We start from the raw sequence: 21,175 nt of genomic DNA, 5'->3' as shown, positions 1-21,175 counted from the left end.
TAACAGCTTTAAATCTTTAACTTTTTAAATCTCAATGTCTGTCATTAAATAATTATTGTCTGACTCCCCCCCCCCCAGTGACTGATCCCCCATAATATCCCACAACTATGAACATTTAAATTTATAAAAATTGAAAACATGCTTAGAAATAAACAGTGATATCTGTAAAAATTATAAAATTAAAAATAAAAATTGAATTCTGCCAAACCTTGTTAAAGGGTAGTGAATAGACTTTGATCTACCAATGGCTGCCACATATAGAGAGGATATCGTGGATGTTTATAAAAGAATTGTACTAAAGTAGCCAGTGTCATTTTGTCTTTGTTGTTACTTGCAACAGTTTTGACTATGTGAACTCCTACATTGTCTTATAAAATGTCTATTAAAGAGATAACTGCAAAATGTAAAGGATAACGAGAGTAAAAAGAAACTAAGGTGATGTCTACACTTACAAGCTTACAATGGCAAAGCTGTACAGCTGTGCCTCTGTAAGAGCTCTTTGTAGCCACGTTATGCCAACAGGAGAGAGCTCGTCTGTCGACATAATAAAACCAGCTCAATGAGCAGCGGTAGCTATGTCAGCAGGAGAGCATCTCCCGCCCACATAGTGCTTTGCACACAAGCACTTACGCCAGCAAAACTTATGTCGCTCGGGAGGGGGCGGGGTTCACATCCCTGAGCGACCAAAGTTTTGCCGACATAAGTGCTAGTGTAGACATGGCCTAAGAGACTTAAAATCATTGAAAGATTACAGTAATTACACACCACAATTTAAAATAGAATCTGAATGATGCACTGGTGTATTTCTTCATCTGGACAGCTCTACTGATATTGCCACCGTGACAAGCTTTGGGTTTCATATTACTGCAACTAGCAACTAGAAAGGGTAGGTAACCTTAGTAATTGTCCAGGCTGACTTACACAATTTGCAAAAAATTTGCCAGAGACACTAAATACTTAATCACAGTATCAAGACAACATCTATAAGAAAACTGCGGAATCCAGATATTCCATCAGCAACTAAATACTACAGTGCTTTAATGTGTCTTTTCCGCTCAGCTTTCACTCCCTGGAAATCATTTCCCTTCCACCACCTTCAGCATTGCTCTGACCAAGTGCTGATCTTCCTGTCTATCCAGAGATTAATTTTTTCCATTATTACTTGCCAACTCTTGCCGATCCAGCTTCTGTTCACCTACAATTGTTAACTACTTCATAATAGAGTCTCATCACAGAAGTGCTCTATTTCCTTTCTTTCCTGTTCACAATATCTTAGTTCTTACATGCATTCTCAAATCCTTACCATCTCTCATCTGAGCACTAGCTATGGTGAAGAAGCCTCTAAACTGATGCTCTTGGGCTCTGTAGCAATGATGCTTCAGCAGGGTAATGAGTTAAGACTTCAAGACTACTAAATACTATATTAGTGGCAGGACAAAATATTTAATTACTCAGCACTCTCACCAATAAAATAACCAGAACAAAGCAGACAGTTAATGTTCATGAATAATATCCATACACAAGGAATACATTTCAGGGTGAAAAGGAGGCCTGATCCACTCCAGAAAAATGTAATTAAAAAAAAATATCTAGCAATATATACTTACCATGCAGTTCAAAATACTGTATTCATGTTTTGAGCAGAGCATTGATTTTAGGGAAGCAGTTTTAAGGAGACCTGTGTTAAAAGGTTCCAGCTTGCTTTCTGCTAGCACCCAACTTTTATTGTTGACTTGATTGGTGCTTCACTAGTTGATTAGACATGATAGAATACACTAGAACTGACATTTTCAATAATGAACTATAACTATTGCCCTGACTCCTAGGGCAAATTCTGCTTTTAGTTACACCAGTGCAACTCCATTGATTTCACCAGTATAAGTGAGAGCAGAATTTGGCTATTTTCTACTGTTGAACAGCATCAGAAACAAAAACATTAAAAGAGAAAAACTGTGTACTTGTTTGTAATGACACAAATAACTCACTTATAACTTGATAACTCATGAGTAATGTGGTCATTTCAGACTCATGCCAATAAAACCATTCTGTATTCTGTCACATCATGCCACACTGTAGCCTATGAATCTTGTATTTGTAGCTCCAAGAAAACCTTGTCAGCTAACTTGAAGCCGTTATGTACCCAACTGAAGGAGCGTGAAGTTAATCACAGGACTACTTTTGATTTATTTGCATGCACAAGGTCCTTTGAAGTACAAGAGGTGGTATTTACATGGAATGATAATGTCTCTTATAGTAAAGAGATGGATCACTTTGTACAGGAGACAATGGCCCCGGTTCTCTTCTAACTTACATGGGCTTTGCAATGGTTTAACACCACTGACATCATGAAGATACTCTTGATTTGCATGGAGTAAGTGAGGTCAGAATCAGATTACCTGTTATTTAAGTAGTTTTTAGAGCTGTTGCAAGTTCCGGAAAGAATCCAGTTTCCATTCTGCCTGTGTCTAGGCCATGTCTACACTACAATCATTGGTTGATGCAAGTTACATTGGCATAAAGCCAGTGCAGTTAGTTTATTGCTTGTGCACATGCATACTTGGCAGCTTTTGTACTCACCAGGAGTGCTTGTGTCAAAGCACAGTGCAGTACACATTGCACTGTGTACTGCACTGTGACCAAACAGTGACCAAACAGCAAGTATGAAAAATCGGAAAGGGGTGGGAGGTAATAGGTATCTATATAAGACAAAGCCCCAAATATCGGGATTGTTCCTATAAAATTGGGACAGCTAGTCACCCTACACACGCCACCATCCAGAAAATTTTTGCAGTGCATCATGGAGCAGAAACAAGTAGAGCAGGGGTGACTGGGAGCAAGGGAGCGAGTTCCCATCATACACCTTTTCCCGTCCCATAATGTTATACATATCCCATAATTTTTGCACTTAAAAAAAAATCCTACAAACCTGTGCAGCACTTTTCCTTGTCGACCATCTCTGACAGAATCACGGAGCCTGCAGTACTCTGGGCGATCGTCATGAACACTGCAAATACAGAACCCTTGATTCTTTGGTATTTGCAGGGCCGCAGGAAGAACTGCCACAACTGGGGACCTGATGATTTCGACAAGCACAGATTGTTGAGGGACATAGCAATAATCAATTCAAGGTCATGGGTAGCATTCGTGCAGCAGCTGCAGATGTCAACCCTCTCTCTTTTTCATTGGCCTGTGTCCCCTAGAAACACAAGGGACCCCAAATTCTATAGGCTGTGTAGGTTTTTGTTAACATTGACTTACCATCTTTATCTTGCAGTTAAGGCATGTGTTAGAGACAATATTTGTTGTTACAGCATTTTATAATTTAAATTGAATCTTTCCAGCTATACTTTTGCAATATTACCAGTTGGTACCTCTTTCCCATAATCTTTTCGGTTATTTCTTGGTCATTGACTTGTGTCATCATTTCTTGTCTCCAAGGCCTAAAATAGCTAAGCTAAAGTCTTGCAGGCCTCAGCCCACAGTTTATTGCGTTTCAGCTTGTCTTACTCATGTCTACTACCTAGTTCCTTTAAATGCTGATCAGTCTTATACTTTTATAATCCTACAAATTAACTCTGATTGACATACAATGAATATATGTAATATAACATATTGATGAATCATAACATCACACAATAAATGGATACTTAATAATAATAAATTAATAATAATAATAAATTAAGATAATTGACTACACTTGTTACAGAGTACCTCAGTAGAACGGGCTTCTTTTCTATGGTTATGCTAGTTTTGGTGGATCACCGGGAGTGTTTCACTAACATCAATTTAGGCTGGTCAGGGAAGGTGTGTGATGCTTGCATCTTTAAAAAGAAAAGGAGTACTTGTGGCACCTTAGAGACTAACCAATGCCACAAGTACTCCTTTTCTTTTTGCGAATACAGACTAACACGGCTGTTACTCTGAAACTTGCATCTTTAAGAACACAGGACTCTTCAGAAAGTTGCAAGTAGGACCATCTTTTTCCAACCAAAAATTATCATTGGTGATACTGAAAGGCCAGTAGTGATCCTGAGGAACCCAGCCTACCTCTTATTCCCCTGGCTCATGAAGCCAGACACTGGCCACTTTGACAGCACCACGGAAAGATTCAGCTACCAACTCCATGGGTGCAGAATGATAGTGGAATGTGCTTTCTGTAGATTGAAGGGTGCTGGCAATATTTACTCACAAAACTGGATCTTAGTGAGAAAAAATCCCAATGGTTATAGCTGCCAGTTATGTTCTTCATAATTAAGGCTATGATTATGTGCTGCCTGAGAAGCCCCATTATCTCCCTCTCCTTTTTCCTGTTGGGACTCCTCAGTCTTTCTCCTGTCTGCCATATTCACCTTCCAGGCTCTCTGTTCATGGTCTGATGCAGCACTGGCTTGCAGGATTTCCTGAACATATCCTCCCTAGTCTGCTTCTTTCTCCTCCTCACAGAATCAGCTGTTCTGTGGTTGAGGAGGGGGCACCCCTCAAGTCCTTAACAACAGCAACTACAGATAAAACAGACAGCTGTATTAGTGGATTTACAGTCACAACAGACAGGGAAAGATACGTTGCAGACTGACATGCTTATTGACTCTTTATCTTTGGAGCGCCTCAGCACGGCACCGCTCTCCAGCTCCAGCCATGGTAAGTATGGCCTGGCAGGGCAAGGGAGGAGGCAATGACAAGGGAAATCTTCAGTTGCATGAAACAATAACATTTCGGACTCTATTTCCTTACTTATGAGTATAGGTCAGTGGCACTGAATACTGGCACTATTTTCAACAGACAGTGGAGAGATTAGCTGATACCTCACTCCTGAGGGTTACAAAGGCGTAGAGAACACAGCTGCTACTGGCATCCTGAAGCTGCCTGGGCCTGTATGCTGCTAGTCCCTTTACTGCAACAGTGTCTACTGTAGTCCTCATGGAGTGGCATGGGGAAGTATTCTACTACGGAGGAAGAAATAAGGCTGCCATCCCTGGAAACCTTTGACAGAGGATTGCAGAGAATCTCATGAAAGTTTCATCAAGATCTCTCCAGAGGATAAAAGAGACAGCCTTAGACATATAAACAAACTGCTCCAACCCACCTCATGAAGCCATTCCTACGGGGGAATGAAAAGCAGATATCAACTGATACGCTGGAGGGGAGGGATAGGATACAGAAGGACCTATACAAATTGGAGGATTGGGCCAAAAGAAATCTGATGAGGTTCAATAAGGATAAGTGCAGGGTCCTGCACTTAGGACGGAAGAACCCAATGCACAGCTACAGACTAGGGACCGAATGGCTAGGCAGCAGTTCTGCGGAAAAGGACCTAGGGGTGACAGTGGACGAGAAGCTGGATATGAGTCAGCAGTGTGCCCTTGTTACCAAGAAGGCCAATGGCATTTTGGGATGTATAAGTAGCGGCATAGCGAGCAGATCGAGGGACGTGATCGTTCCCCTCTATTCGACATTGGTGAGGCCTCATCTGGAGTACTGTGTCCAGTTTTGGGCCCCACACTTCAAGAAGGATGTGGATAAATTGGAGAGAGTCCAGCGAAGGGCAACAAAAATGATTAGGGGTGTGGAACACATGAGTTATGAGGAGAGGCTGAGGGAGCTGGGATTGTTTAGCCTGCAGAAGAGAAGAATGAGGGGGGATTTGATAGCTGCTTTCAACTACCTGAAAGGGGGTTCCAGAGAGGATGGCTCTAGACTGTTCTCAATGGTATCAGATGACAGAACGAGGAGTAATGGTCTCAAGCTGCAGTGGGGGAGGTTTAGATTGGATATTAGGAAAAACTTTTTCACTAAGAGGGTGGTGAAACACTGGAATGCGTTACCTAGGGAGGTGGTAGAATCTCCTTCCTTAGAGGTTTTTAAGGTCAGGCTTGACAAAGCCCTAGCTGGGATGATTTAACTGGGAATTGGTCCTGCTTCGAGCAGGGGCTTGGACTAGATGACCTTCAGGGGTCCCTTCCAACCCTTATATTCTATGATTCTATGATTCTATGAACTCTACCTCTATTTGTCGTTCCACTATTCTTCTCTTATGAGTCAAACAATGAAACCTGTATCCTGCTGACTTGAGGCTGAACCGTGCGCCATCTTCTTGTTTAAATGTTGTAAGGAAAAATGCATGCACAGACTTACCCAAGGTTCCTTCCCCTTTATCAGGCTTGACCTTGCTTGGCTGGTGTGACCAATTAGACTGCAGTGGATTGTGAAACAGGTACTGACTCATGGCACAGCTGGATGCCCCTGCCGCGTGTCCCCCTTCCTCCTCCTCACTCTCACTGTTTACAGCAGGGATCTCTGTCTTGGGTTTCTTGGAGGTATCCATGGTGGTCTGCAGGGTGCTGGTGAGGTCACACCAAGGATAGCATGCAGCTCATAAAAGTGGCAGGTCTGCAGCTGACTTTGTGGTATGCTTGCTGCAGTTCCTTTGGTTTCAAGTGGCGTTGCTGTTGATCCCTCTCCTACCCCTTCACCTGTATCCCCTATTCAACCTTTCATAGATGTCCACTTTTCTACAGTTGGCTCATAGCTGTGCCTGCCTGGCCTCTTCTCCCCATGGGAAGTCCAATATCTCCTGTCTACTTTAGGCAGGAGTGCAGTGCACATCTAGTGCATGGAGCCAGCACTTTTCATCAGGCAACTGCATGCAACAAGGGAAAGCTGCTAGCTGTGCTCATCAAGGTGGACAATTAGGAAAAGGCATTTCAAAAAAATGCAGGGTTTTTAAAGGAGTGTATGGCTTCCAGTTTTCATGACCTCTGGGCAGTGGAGTTCACAATTATGATGAGCAGTCACTGTCAGGCATTGTGGGACAATGCTGCTGTAGGACTGCTAGGGTTGATGTAGATCATGCAGTGCGTACACTCACGTCGACCTCAGTGGGGTGATCGTGGCTCAACACCATTCAGGGAAGTGGTTTTACCGCCTCACCATAACAGAGCGCTTATGTCAGTCAGAGACAAATTTGAGTTTAGACACCTGCACAAATAGATTGATACAAGGTGACTGTGACCCGGTGTGCCTGTGGTAGCCCTTACTGAAAATGCTGAGGTCAGGGCAAGCTGCAAAAAGGAGAACAGATACTCTCAAAACCGGTGGTTAACACTGAAGTTAAACTCACCAACCAGTCACAGACTGTACTTCTGATCCCCCACACTGGTTATCAAGAAGTTAAAAAAAGAAATCACACAGCCCCCTTGTTGCATTCCAGTTCATAGGCTTCCAATCAGCACCTAGGTCCAGTACAGTGAGAAGTTATTTAAAAACCTCTCCTCACTGTACAAAATGTTATTCTGAACTCCAAAGGGCTTCTTTTCTATGCCACATTGCCAGGTCACTATTAGGTTGGATCTTACCCAAAATACCATGCTGCCAGCCAATCATTTAGTGTCTAAAATTAAAGGTTTATTATAAAGAAAAAAGAAAGAACAAGAAGAGCGTTGTTAAATGGTAAAGCAGTCAGATACATACAGAAACTTCAAACTCCACATATCAGCTCTTAGCAGTATTGGTAGTTTGTTGGCTTGAAAGTCCCACAGGAGCACATCCACAGCTTGGGTGGGCCATTCAGTCCTTTATTCAAAGCTTCATTTATAGAAAAGTTACCCCAGAGGTAAGAATTAGGAATGAAGACAAAATGGAGATAGTGCAGCTGCCTTTTATAGTTTTTGGCCAGGCAGCCAAATACTTTGTCCCAAACACAAGCTTCCCAGCACATGGCATGGAAAAGCCTTAGAGCTCTCTGTCCACAGGCATACCACATGCCTTGCTGACTCTAAGGGTATGTCTACACTACGGAATAAGGTCGAATTTATAGAAGTCGGTTTTTTAGAAATCGGTTTTATATATTCGAGTGTGTGTGTCCCCACAGAAAATGCTCTAAGTGCATTAAGTGCATTAACTCGGCGGAGCGCTTCCACAGTACCGAGGCTAGAGTCGACTTCCGGAGCGTTGCACTGTGGGTAGCTATCCCACAGTTCCCGCAGTCTCCGCTGCCCATTGGAATTCTGGGTTGAGATCCCAATGCCTGATGGGGCTAAAACATTGTCGCGGGTGGTTCTGGGTACATATCGTCAGGCCCCCGTTCCCTCCCTCCCTCCGTGAAAGCAAGGGCAGACAATCATTTCGCGCCTTTTTTCCTGAGTTACCTGTGCAGATGCCCAAGCATGGAGCCCGCTCAGGTAACCGTCACCCTATGTCTCCTGGGTGCTGGCAGACGTGGTACGGCATTGCTACACAGTAGCAGCAACCCCTTGCCTTGTGGCAGCAGACGGTACAGTACGACTGGTAGCCGTCATCGTCATGTCCGAGGTGCTCCTGGCCACGTCGGCTGGGAGAGCCTGGGCAGACATGGGCGCAGGGACTAAATTTGGAGTGACTTGACCAGGTCATTCTCTTTAGTCCTGCCTGCAGTCAGTCCTATTGAACCGTCTTATGGTGAGCAGGCAGGCGATACGGACTGCTAGCAGTCGTACTGTACCATCTTCTGCCGAGCAGCCATGAGATGTGGATGGCATGCAGTCCTTCTGCACCGTCTGCTGCCAGCCAAAGATGTAAAAGATAGATGGAGTGGATCAAAACAAGAAATAGACCAGATTTGTTTTGTACTCATTTGCTTCCCCCCCTCCCCTGTCTAGGGGACTCATTCTTCTAGGTCACACTGCAGTCACTCACAGAGAAGGTGCAGCGAGGTAAATCTAGCCATGTATCAATCAGAGGCCAGGCTAACCTTCTTGTTCCAATAAGGACAATAACTTAGGTGCACCATTTCTTACTGGAACCCTCCGTGAAGTCCTACCTGAAATACTCCTTGATGTAAAGCCACCCCCTTTGTTGATTTTAGCTCCCTGAAGCCAACCCTGTAAGCCGTGTCCTCAGTCGCCCCTCCCGGCGTCAGAGCAACGGCAAACAATCGGGCATCTGAGAGTGCTGTCCAGAGCAGTCACAATGGAGCACTCTGATGGGGCTAAAACATTGTCGCGGGTGGTTCTGGGTACGTATCGTCAGGCCCCCGTTCCCTCCCTCCCTCCGTGAAAGCAAGGGCAGACAATCATTTCGCGCCTTTTTTCCTGAGTTACCTGTGCAGACGCCATACCACGGCAAGCCTGGAGCCCGCTCAGGTAACCGTCACCCTATGTCTCCTGGGTGCTGGCAGACGCGGTACGGCTTTGCTGCACAGTAGCAGCAACCCATTGCCTTCTGGCAGCAGATGGTGCAATACGACTGGTAGTCGTCCTCGTCGTGTCCGAGGTGCTCCTGGCCACGTCGGCTGGGAGCGCCTGGGCAGACATGGGCGCAGGGACTAAATTTGGAGTGACTTGACCAGGTCATTCTCTTTAGTCCTGCAGTCAGTCCTATTGAACCGTCTTATGGTGAGCGGGCAGGCGATACGGACTGCTAGCAGTCGTACTGTACCATCTTCTGCCAGGCAGGCAAGAGATGAGGATGGCTAGCAGTCGTACTGTACCATCTTCTGCCGAGCAGCCATGAGATGTGGATGGCATGCAGTCCTTCTGCACCGTCTGCTGCCAGCCAAAGATGTAAAAGATAGATGGAGTGGGTCAAAACAAGAAATAGACCAGATTTGTTTTGTACTCATTTGCCTCCTCCCCTGTCTAGGGGACTCATTCCTCTAGGTCACACTGCAGTCACTCACAGAGAAGGTGCAGCGAGGTAAATCTAGCCATGTATCAATCAGAGGCCAGGCTAACCTCCTTGTTCCAATAAGAACGATAACTTAGGTGCACCATTTCTTATTGGAACCCTCCGTGAAGTCCTGCCTGAAATACTCCTTGATGTAAAGCCACCCCCCTTTGTTGATTTTAGCTCCCTGAAGCCAACCCTGTAAGCCGTGTCGTCAGTCGCCCCTCCCTCCATCAGAGCAACGGCAGACAATCGTTCCACGCCTTTTTCCTGTGCGGACGCCATACCAAGGCAACCATGGAGGCCGCTCAGCTCACTTTGGCAATTAGGAGCACATTAAACACCACACGCATTATCCAGCAGTATATGCAGCACCAGAACCTGGCAAAGCGATACCGGGCGAGGAGGCGACGTCAGCGCGGTCACGTGAGTGATCAGGACATGGACACAGATTTCTCTGAAAGCATGGGCCCTGCCAATGCATGCATCATGGTGCTAATGGGGCAGGTTCATGCTGTGGAACGCCGATTCTGGGCTCGGGAATCAAGCACAGACTGGTGGGACCGCATAGTGTTGCAGGTCTGGGACGATTCCCAGTGGCTGCGAAACTTTCGCATGCATAAGGGCACTTTCATGGAACTTTGTGACTTGCTTTCCCCTGCCCTGAGGCGCATGAATACCAAGATGAGAGCAGCCCTCACAGTTGAGAAGCGAGTGGCGATAGCCCTGTGGAAGCTTGCAACGCCAGACAGCTACCGGTCAGTCGGGAATCAATTTGGAGTGGGCAAATCTAGTGTGGGGGCTGCTGTGATACAAGTAGCCCACGCAATCAAAGATCTGCTGATATCAAGGGTAGTGACCCTGGGAAATGTGCAGGTCATAGTGGATGGCTTTGCTGCAATGGGATTCCCTAACTGTGGTGGGGCTATAGACGGAACCCATATCCCTATCTTGGCACCGGAGCACCAAGCCGCCGAGTACATAAACCGCAAGGGGTACTTTTCGATAGTGCTGCAAGCTCTGGTGGATCACAAGGGACGTTTCACCAACATTAACGTGGGATGGCCGGGAAAGGTGCATGATGCTCGCATCTTCAGGAACTCTGGTCTGTTTCAAAAGCTGCAGGAAGGGACTTTATTCCCAGACCAGAAAATAACTGTTGGGGATATTGAATTGCCTATATGTATCCTTGGGGACCCAGCCTACCCCTTAATGCCATGGTTCATGAAGCCGTACACAGGCAGCCTGGACAGTAGTCAGGAGCTGTTCAACTACAGGCTGAGCAAGTGCAGAATGGTGGTAGAATGTGCATTTGGACGTTTAAAGGCGCGCTGGCGCAGTTTACTGACTTGCTTAGACCTCAGCGAAACCAATATTCCCACTGTTATTACTGCTTGCTGTGTGCTCCACAATATCTGTGAGAGTAAGGGGGAGACGTTTATGGCGGGGTGGGAGGTTGAGGCAAATTGCCTGGCTGCTGGTTACGCGCAGCCAGACACCAGGGCGGTTAGAAGAGCACAGGAGGGCGCGGTACGCATCAGAGAAGCTTTGAAAACCAGTTTCATGACTGGCCAGGCTACGGTGTGAAAGTTCTGTTTGTTTCTCCTTGATGAAACCCCCCGCCCCTTGGTTCACTCTACTTCCCTGTAAGCTAACCACCCGCCCCTCCTCCCTTCAATCACCGCTTGCAGAGGCAATAAAGTCATTGTTGCTTCACATTCATGCATTCTTTATTCATTCATCACACAAATAGGGGGATGACTACCAAGGTAGCCCAGGAGGGGTGGTGGAGGAGGGAAGGAAAATGCCACACAGCACTTTAAGCACAGCACTTTAAAAGTTTACAACTTTAAAATTTATTGAATGACAGCCTTCTTTTTTTTGGGCAATCCTCTGTGGTGGAGTGGCTGGTTGGCCGGAGGCGTTCTTGGGTGTCTGGGTGTGGAGGCTATGGAACTTGGGGAGGAGGGCGGTTGGTTACAGAGGGGCTGCAGTGGCAGTCTGTGCTCCAGCTGCCTTTGCTGCAGCTCAACCATACACTGGAGCATACTGGTTTGGTCCTCCAGCAGCCTCAGCATTGAATCCTGCCTCCTCTCATCACGCTGCTGCCACATTTGAGCTTCAGCCCTGTCTTCAGCCCGCCACTTACTCTCTTCAGCCCGCCACCTCTCCTCCCGGTCATTTTGTGCTTTCTTGCACTCTGACATTATTTGCCTCCACGCATTCGTCTGTGCTCTGTCAGTGTGGGAGGACAGCATGAGCTCGGAGAACATTTCATCGCGAGTGCGTTTTTTTTTTCTTTCTAAGCTTCACTAGCCTCTGGGAAGGAGAAGATCCTGTGATCATTGAAACACATGCAGCTGGTGGAGAAAAAAAAAGGGACAGCGGTATTTAAAAAGACACATTCTATAAAACAGTGGCTACACTCTTTCAGGGTAAACCTTGCTGTTAACATTACATACATAGCACATGTGCTTTCGTTACAAGATCGCATTTTGCCTCCTCCCACCGCGTGACTACCCCCTCAACCTTCCCCCCTCCCTGTGGCTAACAGCGGGGAACATTTCTGTTTAGCCACAGGCAAACAGCCCAGCAGGAATGGGCTCCTCTGAGTGTCCTCTGAAGAAAAGCACTCTATTTCAACCAGGTGACCATGAATTATATCTCACTCTCCTGAGGATAACACAGAGAGATAAAGAACGGATGTTGTTTGAATGCCAGCAAACATACACTGCAATGCTTTGTTCTACAATGATTCCCGAGTACGTGTTACTGGCCTGGAGTGGTAAAGTGTCCTACCATGAAGGACGCAATAAGGCTGCCCTCCCCAGAAACCTTTTGCAAAGGCTTTAGGACTACATCTAGGAGAACCGCAAATGCCAGGGCAAAGTAATCCTTTCACATGCTTGCTTTTAAACCATGTATAGTATTTTAAAAGGTACACTCACCAGAGGTCCCTTCTCCACCTGCTGGGTCCAGGAGGCAGCCTTGGGTGGGTTCGGGGGGTACTGGCTCCAGGTCTAGGGTGAGAAACAGTTCCTGGCTGTCGGGAAAACCAGTTTCTCCGCTTGCTTGCTGTGAGCTATCTACAACCTCCTCATCATCATCATCTTCGTCCCCAAAACCTGCTTCCGTATTGCCTCCATCTCCATTGAAGGAGTCAAACAACACGGCTGGGGTAGTGGTGGCTGAACCCCCTAAAATGGCATGCAGCTCATCATAGAAGCGGCATGTTTGGGGCTCTGACCCAGAGTGGCTGTTCGCCTCTCTGGTTTTCTGGTAGGCTTGCCTCAGCTCCTTCAGTTTCACGCGGCACTGCTTCGGGTCCCTGTTATGGCCTCTGTCCTTCATGCCCTGGGAGATTTTCACAAAGGTTTTGGCATTTCGAAAACTGGAACGGAGTTCTGATAGCACGGATTCCTCTCCGCAAACAGCGATCAGATCCCGTACCTCCCGTTCGGTCCATGCTGGAGCTCTTTTGCGATTCTGGGACTCCATCATGGTCACCTGTGCTGATGAGCTCTGCATGGTCACCTGCAGCTTGCCACGCTGGCCAAACAGGAAATGAGATTCAAAAGTTCGCGGTTCTTTTCCTGTCTACCTGGCCAGTGCATCTGAGTTGAGAGTGCTGTCCAGAGCGGTCAGAATGGAGCACTCTGGGATAGCTCCCGGAGGCCAATACCATCGAATTGTGTCCACAGTACCCCAAATTCGAGCCGGCAACGTCGATTTAAGCGCTAATCCACTTGTCGGGGTGGAGTAAGGAAATCGATTTTAAGAGCCCTTTAAGTCGAAATAAAGGGCTTCATTGTGTGGACGGGTGCAGGTTTACATCGATTTAACGCTGCTAAATTCGACCTAAAGTCCTAGTGTAGACCAGGGCATAAGGTGTACTCCCTGGTTCCTTTCTCTGGGTTCTTCAAACAGGGTAGGCAGTGCTGAAGCCAATCTGTCTGGCGGTGTCTCCCAGATGCACAGCACAAGTGGGAATTCTATCCAATCTCCGGACCTAGGATGGTGAGGAAGGAGAGGCCTATTCTTCATTTCATAAGCTCCAGTAAGGACCAGGGAGGCAAGTGGCATGTGCAGGGAAACGTCTGTCTTCACTCCTTGTGGAATGCCTTAGGCAAATCTTGCATGGCCCAGAAGAGAAAGGTTTAAAATCTTCTAAAATGCCCTAATGCCATTAATCTCCTCCCTGTGAGGCTTTGCCTTCACTGGTATACCACATTAGCTAACACAGTTTGTAGTTTTCACATTTATTATTAATATAAAGGTAAGTTCTTGGCTTCCCCCTAATGTTCACCTTGACCTGCTAAAACTTGTAAAAACTACAGTCTGTCTTCACTAAGGATTTTACTATGTGTTACCTAATACATGGTAAGAAAACCCCCTTCTTCCTTGTATGGACAAATCCTGAAAGAGACAAATCCTCCCTGGCATCTCAAATCATCCTCCTCATTATAAATGTCAAACTCATCCAGTCAGGAAACAGAAATAATACCATGTGATATAAACAACCAATAATTAATTCCATGTGGTATATACAAGAACAACTAGCCAACTCACCTTGTATTTTGGATATTGAATATCAGTGATCTGTTCACAACCAATAGAGAGAGGGTACGAAAAGTTGCTGAAAAATTCATTGGGTGAAATGAAATGAAAAAAAAAATCTGAGAATAATCACAATCTGTTTGTAGATCTTCAACAAGCGGAAAGAAAGTCTACATTCGTTGATAGATTATTTGATGTGAATGACTGGCTCAGCTTTCTTTACTATCCAGTAAAATGGATTCATAAAATGAAGATGCAGAGTTAAGGTTATTTTATGGGCCAGATATAATTGGCTGATAAAGAAACTTGCAGAATTACATAGATGATGTATACAATGATACTGTGGAAATACAAGTGTTCTTAGTTTGCACATCAAAGCCATTTTGATGCACAATAAAATTCTTATAAATTGTAGCAATGTAAAGAGGCTAATAACATGTTTATAGCTAAAGATAAGATAAGGCTGAAGATTAGCTATGGAGAATTTTCACCACATTGTAATAAAATGGGATAAGTCAACATACAGTGAGACAAGCCCATCCCTGGTGTTATTCTACTGAGCTGAGACTAGAAATCATCATCTTCTCTCAGCTCCCACCCTGCACACTTTTTCATGGGCTGAAAGGGAGTGGCTATTGCTGCGGTGTCCCCCTCACCCAGAGCTCTTGCTCTGTGTCTACTACGTAGGAAGCCCTGATCATTATCCCATCATGATAGCTCAACTTGGCCTAGAATAAATTCAGTATCTAAATTGGGCTATGCTGATGGGATACTAATTGGGGCTCCCAATATTATAGTTACAGTTGCAGAGCTAGAGCTCCAGACAAGGGGGACACAGAAACACCTATCTTTCATGGACCTTTGGTGTGCTGGACTAGGAGTCAGGAATAGATCATGAGTAGGGCTGCAGATTTGTCCCAGTGTTTATAATAAAAAATCACAGAGCAATCATGGTACAGTTAGTTAAAAATCACAGGTTTAGGGGGAAATGGTGTGTAAGGTCATGGGAATGCCATTCAAAGTGTGTGTGTGTGTAGGCTCCAGTCCTGTGGGGCTGGGCCCAGCTTGCTACTGCAGGCATTGTATCGTGGTGAATGGAGTCAAAGGACCACTAAGGTTTGGCCCCGCTGCCCCTCCATCATGATGGGGTGCGGGGTGGCTGAGACAAATTTGAGTGAGAGGTGCTGCAAGTCTGGGAGTCAGGTCGCAATGCTTGCAGTGGAAAGCCAAACCCAGCACTGTGGACAGAAGTCACAAGAGCCATCACTGCTGGGTGAGTTTATTACAATTGCATACACAAAGACAAGTCACAGATAAACAGAAACATCATAGTATCTGTGACATTTTTACCTCTGTGAAAACCCTGCAGCCCTAATCATGAGTTTTTGTCTAAGCTCTTCTACTTCCTGGTGTTAATTCTGTGTGGGAGCTCTTGTTATTGAGCAATGCCTCTTACTTCTAACTTAGGAGAGAAGCAAGTATTATTCACCAGTTTTACAAATAAAGTAACTGAAAGATCACTTTCTGACAGAGCTGGCAATAGAACTGAAGTCTCTCCAATGCGTGGGACTGCCTTTCAGGATGAAAGTGCCAAACCTACATGCTTGGCTGTGCTGCCTGTAACCACTACACTACACCACATTCCTCTCTAGGGGTAAGCACAGAATAAAATCCAGGGTTCTCAGCATTCCTCAGCTGTGTCAAAAATAGATGTGTAAACCACTGACAAAGTGTGAGGATATTATAGAGGATAATAACCGACTATGGCAACCATTTATTCCTTTGCTCAAGTTATAGTGTTCCAACAATGCTGATGACTAATACAGGGGGTCATTATGGTTCCATGTGATATGTAGCTGTTGAAAGATGAGTGGAGAATGAGGCATAGGTCCTCTGCCAGAGGTGGGAACAGAAGTCAGTTCAATCCCTGGCTTTGTTGCAGACAGCCTATGTGCTACAAGGAAATTCACTTAGACCAGAATTTTTTCCCCTTCTTTTTTTCTTTTTGTCCTTTAATAGTGTTACATGGGATTCTGTGGGAGAGAGTGAATGGGTTGTAAAAGAAAGTGAAGAGCTTGTACATTTCAGCAGCCGTGGAGTTGACAGCATAAAGGTATGTGTGTTAACACAGTGTATTAGGGCACTGCTGAAAGAGGGCAGAGATAAGGTTTCATGGGCAACCTTAACTGTGCATTTTCCCCGGTTTTCAGAAGTTTGAGTTTTGCTCAAGTCAGCATTCTGCAAGGGGATGACATACCACCAAGCATCCTTAACTCTGCATTAACGTCGCTTGGTGTAATTAAATATAAATCTGCAAGAAAACTGTAACATTACTTAGCAGATGAATTTTTAAGGCATCCGTAGAATCAGGAATGCAAGATAATATATGAAATATGAGCTGTAAGAGTGAAATTCAGGCTTCCCTATTAAAGCCTAATTACTTGGTCTTAATGTAGGGAACTAAGCAGAGTTAGGCTGGGCAGGTTATTAAACTGCTGAGTAAGAGATTAAAGTCCAGGGCTCCTTGGTAGCATTCTCTGAAATGCTTCCAGTTCCACATGCAGGGCCAGTCGGATGAGACGATAGTGTAAGGAGGAGGGGTTTAGGTTTATTAGGAACTGGGGAACCTTTTGGGAAAGGAGGAGCCATACAAGAAGGGGCTCCACCTAAACCAAAATGGAACCAGGTTGCTGGTATGTAAAATTAAAAAGGTAAAAATTAAGAAGAGTTTTTAACTAAGGGCCGGGAGAAAGCCCACAGGTATAGAGGAGCACATGGTTCAGACAGAGACATCGCAAGGATGTCTATTAACGGAGATTCTCTATGTCCTAGAAAAGAGGAGAGGATAGACGTTGATAAAGTACAGGTAGGAACTGAAGAAAAACAGTCAAATGAAAAAGAGTCCCATTCAATTACATCCCCTAACAGTAGACAGCTAAAAAGTGAAAATTTTATAAGTATATACAAATGCTATAAGTCTAAATACTAACATGGGTGAACTAGAGTACATGGTTTTAAGTGGGGATATTGATATAATAGGCATTGCAGGAACCCCATCTCAAAAAAGATATAGAATTGGAAAAGGTACAGAGAAAGGCAATAAAAATGAGTAAGGGTATGGAACAACTTCCATGTGAGGAGAGGTTAAAAAGACTGGGACTGTTCAGCTTGGAAAAGAGATGACTAAGGGGGGATATGATAGAGGTTTATAAAATCACAGAAAGAAAAAAGTGTAGAGAAAGTGTACAGGGAAGTGTTATTTATTCTGTCACATAACACAAGAACCAGGGGTCATCCGATACATTTAATAGGCTGCAGGTTTAAAACAAACATAAGGAGGTACTTCTTCACACAATACACAGTCAACCTGTGGAACTCATTGCCAGGGGATACTGTGAAGGCCAAAACTATAAGTCAGTTCAAAAAAGAATAAGGCTATGTCTACACTGAGCACCTTACAATGGCGTGATTGTGCCGCTGCAGCCGCGCTGTTGTAACATGCACAGTGTAGCTGCTCTTTGTCGCTGGGAGAGACCCCAACGAGGGGCAGTAGCCTCATTGACGGGAGAGTGGCTCCTGCCAACGAAGCGCTGTCCACGCTGGTGCTTTTCATTGTTAAAACTTTTGTTGTTCAAGGGGTTGTTTTTTCACACGATTGAGCAACAAAAATTTTAATGACGAAAGTGCCAGTGTAAACAAAAAGTCCATCAATGGCTATTAGCCAAGATGATCAGGAGGCTGTTAGCCAAGATGATCACCCATTCTCTGGGTGTCTCTAGCCGTTGCCTGCCAGTAGCTGGGAGTGGACGATAGGAGATGGATAAGGGAATAGAGAGTATGCTTATAAAATTTGTGGGTAACACCAAGATGGGAGGGTTTGTAAGCACTTTGGAGGACAGGATTAGAATTCAAAACTACCTTAACAAATTGGAGAACATAAGAATGGACATATTCAGTCAGACTGGTCCATCTGGCCCAGTATTCTGTCTTCCAACGTAGCCAATGCCAGGATACTGGGCTAGATGAACTACTGATCTGACCCAGTATAGCCAGGGCCGTCCTTAGGATTTATGGGGCCCTACACAGTATTATTAAACTGGTGCCCCTATGCCCGACGGCAACCTGGGCTTGCACCCCAGGGGAGGAGGGACGAGGTAGCAAGGATATTGAGCCATCCAGCCCGCCTCACGGTGGTGGAGAGTCACAGTTCCCTGCAGAGACCCCCATACCCTCTCCCTCATGCAGAATGTGCGGCTGCCGTGCATTTGGCTCTGTCAATATGGAGCCTGCCAAAGGACACTGCAGCACGTGCTGCGTGTGTGGGAGCAGACCTGCTCTTACCCAGTGTCAAGGGCGGGGGGTGAAGCTGCCGCTTAGGGAGGCTAGCTGTGGCCCCACCCATACTCCAACCCTGCTCAGTCCCAGACCCTTCCCCAACTCTGCCCAGGCCCCGCCTCTCCCCACTGTTTCTCTCCTCTCTTCCCTCCCCCTCCCTGCTCTCCCCCTTCAAGCCAAATCTCTGAACCCAAGTGAAGCAAATGACATTAGAAAGAAATTGCAGAAGGGTGTTTTTTTCACAATAAAATGGAGCATGTTTTCCATTGCATGCCAAAAGGTGAAGACTGGACATGTAGAAGGTACCTAATTAAAAGCTCTATATTTTGGAATAAAAAATATCAGTCACAGGTATTTTGATATACCCTGAAGTTTGTCAGAGATTTATTTGCAAAACCTTTGTATTAAGGGCAAGTCAGCTGTCCTGCTGAATACAATCTTAAATATTAAGGAATACATGATGCATCTCTTCTCTGTTTTACATTTTCTTAATCAGTATTTCTGAGCTGATTTTATATTGTAAATGTACTCTTAAGTCTTCAGAAAGTAATCATTCCAGATTACTACATATTTAACTCACTGAAACAAAGACATTATTTTAAATTAATCAGTCACAGAGTTTTAGTGTGTTTATAACAATGTTCATTGCTTTTAGAAAAAGGGAACACTAATTTTCTTTGTGTGATCTCCATAACAACAGACATGTTTATGAAATTTTACCAACTTTAAAAAAATATGTTTCCAAAGATTTTAGACATAACAAAGGATTTTATATCTTACTAAGGTACTGATTTTGCTGGAGGGTTCTCTTAAAATTAGTTCATGAAATCAGAAGTAAAGAAAGGGAAACTCGTTTGTCCAGCTATGTGGAAGGAAAGGGGTGTTTTCTCTTTAGGGCTAGCATCTCTTCAAAAGGGGGGTGAAGGGAGAAAGGGATGGACAGAAAGGACAAGAAGTCTTTGGAGGCAAGTTTTTTTGTACTATAGTAATTAAATTTAAAATGTGTATTTTAGATAAGAGTGGTCTTTTGAAGGATTTATTTAAAAAACTACATGTCTGAAGATCCAAGCATTTAAGGTTAAAGATGAATACTCAGATTGTGGATCTAAAAACCTATGCAAGTATTTTTAGAGATGTGACTTTATAATCTTCAGCAATCTTCTAATGAAATATTTTTAAAGCAAATTTTAAACTAAGGTCCTATAGACTAACATGTTCTGAGTAAATATTACAGTAATGCACAACTGTTTTTGTCAGTAAATTCAGAAACTGACAGTATATACCTATGGGTTGGCAAATACCTGTTAAATGGCCCCATTACCAATTGAATGGCTCTTTAACAGTTTCAGTGTTGTGCTAATCCCTCCGTCAGGCTGGAAGGCGTTTTCACTTTTAAGTTACTAGATCTCCTCTGGAATAAGAGTCACCAGGCTGCAGCAGCTAGCTATGGGAGGCTGCAGAAAGGGTCAGAACAGGGAGAGGAGTACTTGTGGCACCTTAGAGACAAAAGCTAAGCTCACGAAAGCTCATGCTCAAATAAATTGGTTAGTCTCTAAGGTGCCACAAGTACTCCTTTTCTTTTTGCGAATACAGACTAACACGGCTGTTCCTCTGAAACAGGGAGAGGAAGAGTCTGGAGTGGTGCCCCAAATTTTTGGGTGCCCTACGCAGCCACATATGCCTAAGGATGGCCCTGAGTATAGCTGTTCTTATGTTCTTAGCCCCTCCATAGCCATTATTCCAGTCTATAGGATGAATATGTCACTGCAACTTCCACGGTATTTGATGCCGAATATGTATTGTATGTCACTAAATATTTATGAGAGAGACAAGAAGAACTCCATGTAGCTCGGAAGCTTGCTTCTTTCTCTTCCACCAACAAAAACTGGCCTGATAAAAGATATTACCTCACCCATCTTGTCTCTCTCTCATATCCTGGGACCAACATGTCTACAATAATACTGCAAACTAAATATTTACGTTGTGGGTCAAACCTCTGGCATATAGGCATGCATGTGGTAGGGAGAACACATCTAGATACAGGTGTCAGTTTTTTATTATGATTTAAATAGTGATATTGGGATTGTGCCTGAGGGCCCCAGTCAAGATTGGGACCCCATTATAGTAGGCTCTGTACAGCCCAAAGAAGTTTTCTAAAACTCATCCCTCCCGCCCCTCCAGAAGATGGAGTCAGAGAACGAATTTCTCCTCAGTTCCTTGTAAATGGACACAGTCTGAGATGTGATTTACTTGAGAAGAATATTTGTGTGTGTATCTGTGTTTTGGGGGGAGTGACTGTGCAGGAGATAAGAATACAACAGTTATGTTTGGACTCCCTAACAGGTGTTTGAACAGGATTTATTGGCTCATTCAGATACCTGTTATTCAACTCTAAACAAATGATTTGATAACATGGGCAGTTTCTCCACAGCTAGAGGCAAAAAGAAAAGGAGTACTTGTGGCACCTTAGAAACTAACACATTTATTTGAGCATAAGCTTTCGTGAGCTATAACCCACTTCATCGGATGCACAGAATGGAACATAAAGTAAGAAGATATATATATATATATATATATATACACACACACACACATACAGAGAACATGAAAAGGTGGAAGTAGCCATACCAAGTGTAAGAGGCTA

General features: G+C 44.6%; 1 protein-coding gene across 5 annotated transcripts in view; it reads left to right on the top strand.

Moving 5' to 3' along the window:
• The window catches only part of ATP10D (ATPase phospholipid transporting 10D (putative)), a 118,174-nt gene that overhangs the window by 12,308 nt on the left and 84,691 nt on the right, over nt 1-21,175 (top strand). Inside the window, exon 1 of one of the 5 annotated variants that reach the window (XM_075127942.1) lies at nt 16,231-16,309. The exons of the other annotated variants lie outside the window; for them this stretch is intronic. The gene's annotated coding sequence lies outside the window, so the exon portion shown is untranslated. Of the gene's footprint in view, nt 1-16,230; nt 16,310-21,175 lie in introns of those variants that run through there. 5 annotated transcript variants of the gene reach the window in all.

Source organism: Caretta caretta, chromosome 4 (assembly GCF_965140235.1).
Source record: "Caretta caretta isolate rCarCar2 chromosome 4, rCarCar1.hap1, whole genome shotgun sequence".
Taxonomy (NCBI): domain Eukaryota; kingdom Metazoa; phylum Chordata; order Testudines; family Cheloniidae; genus Caretta; species Caretta caretta.
Note: the sequence above shows the minus strand (reverse complement) of the source record. Positions and strands in the feature narration are given on the sequence as shown.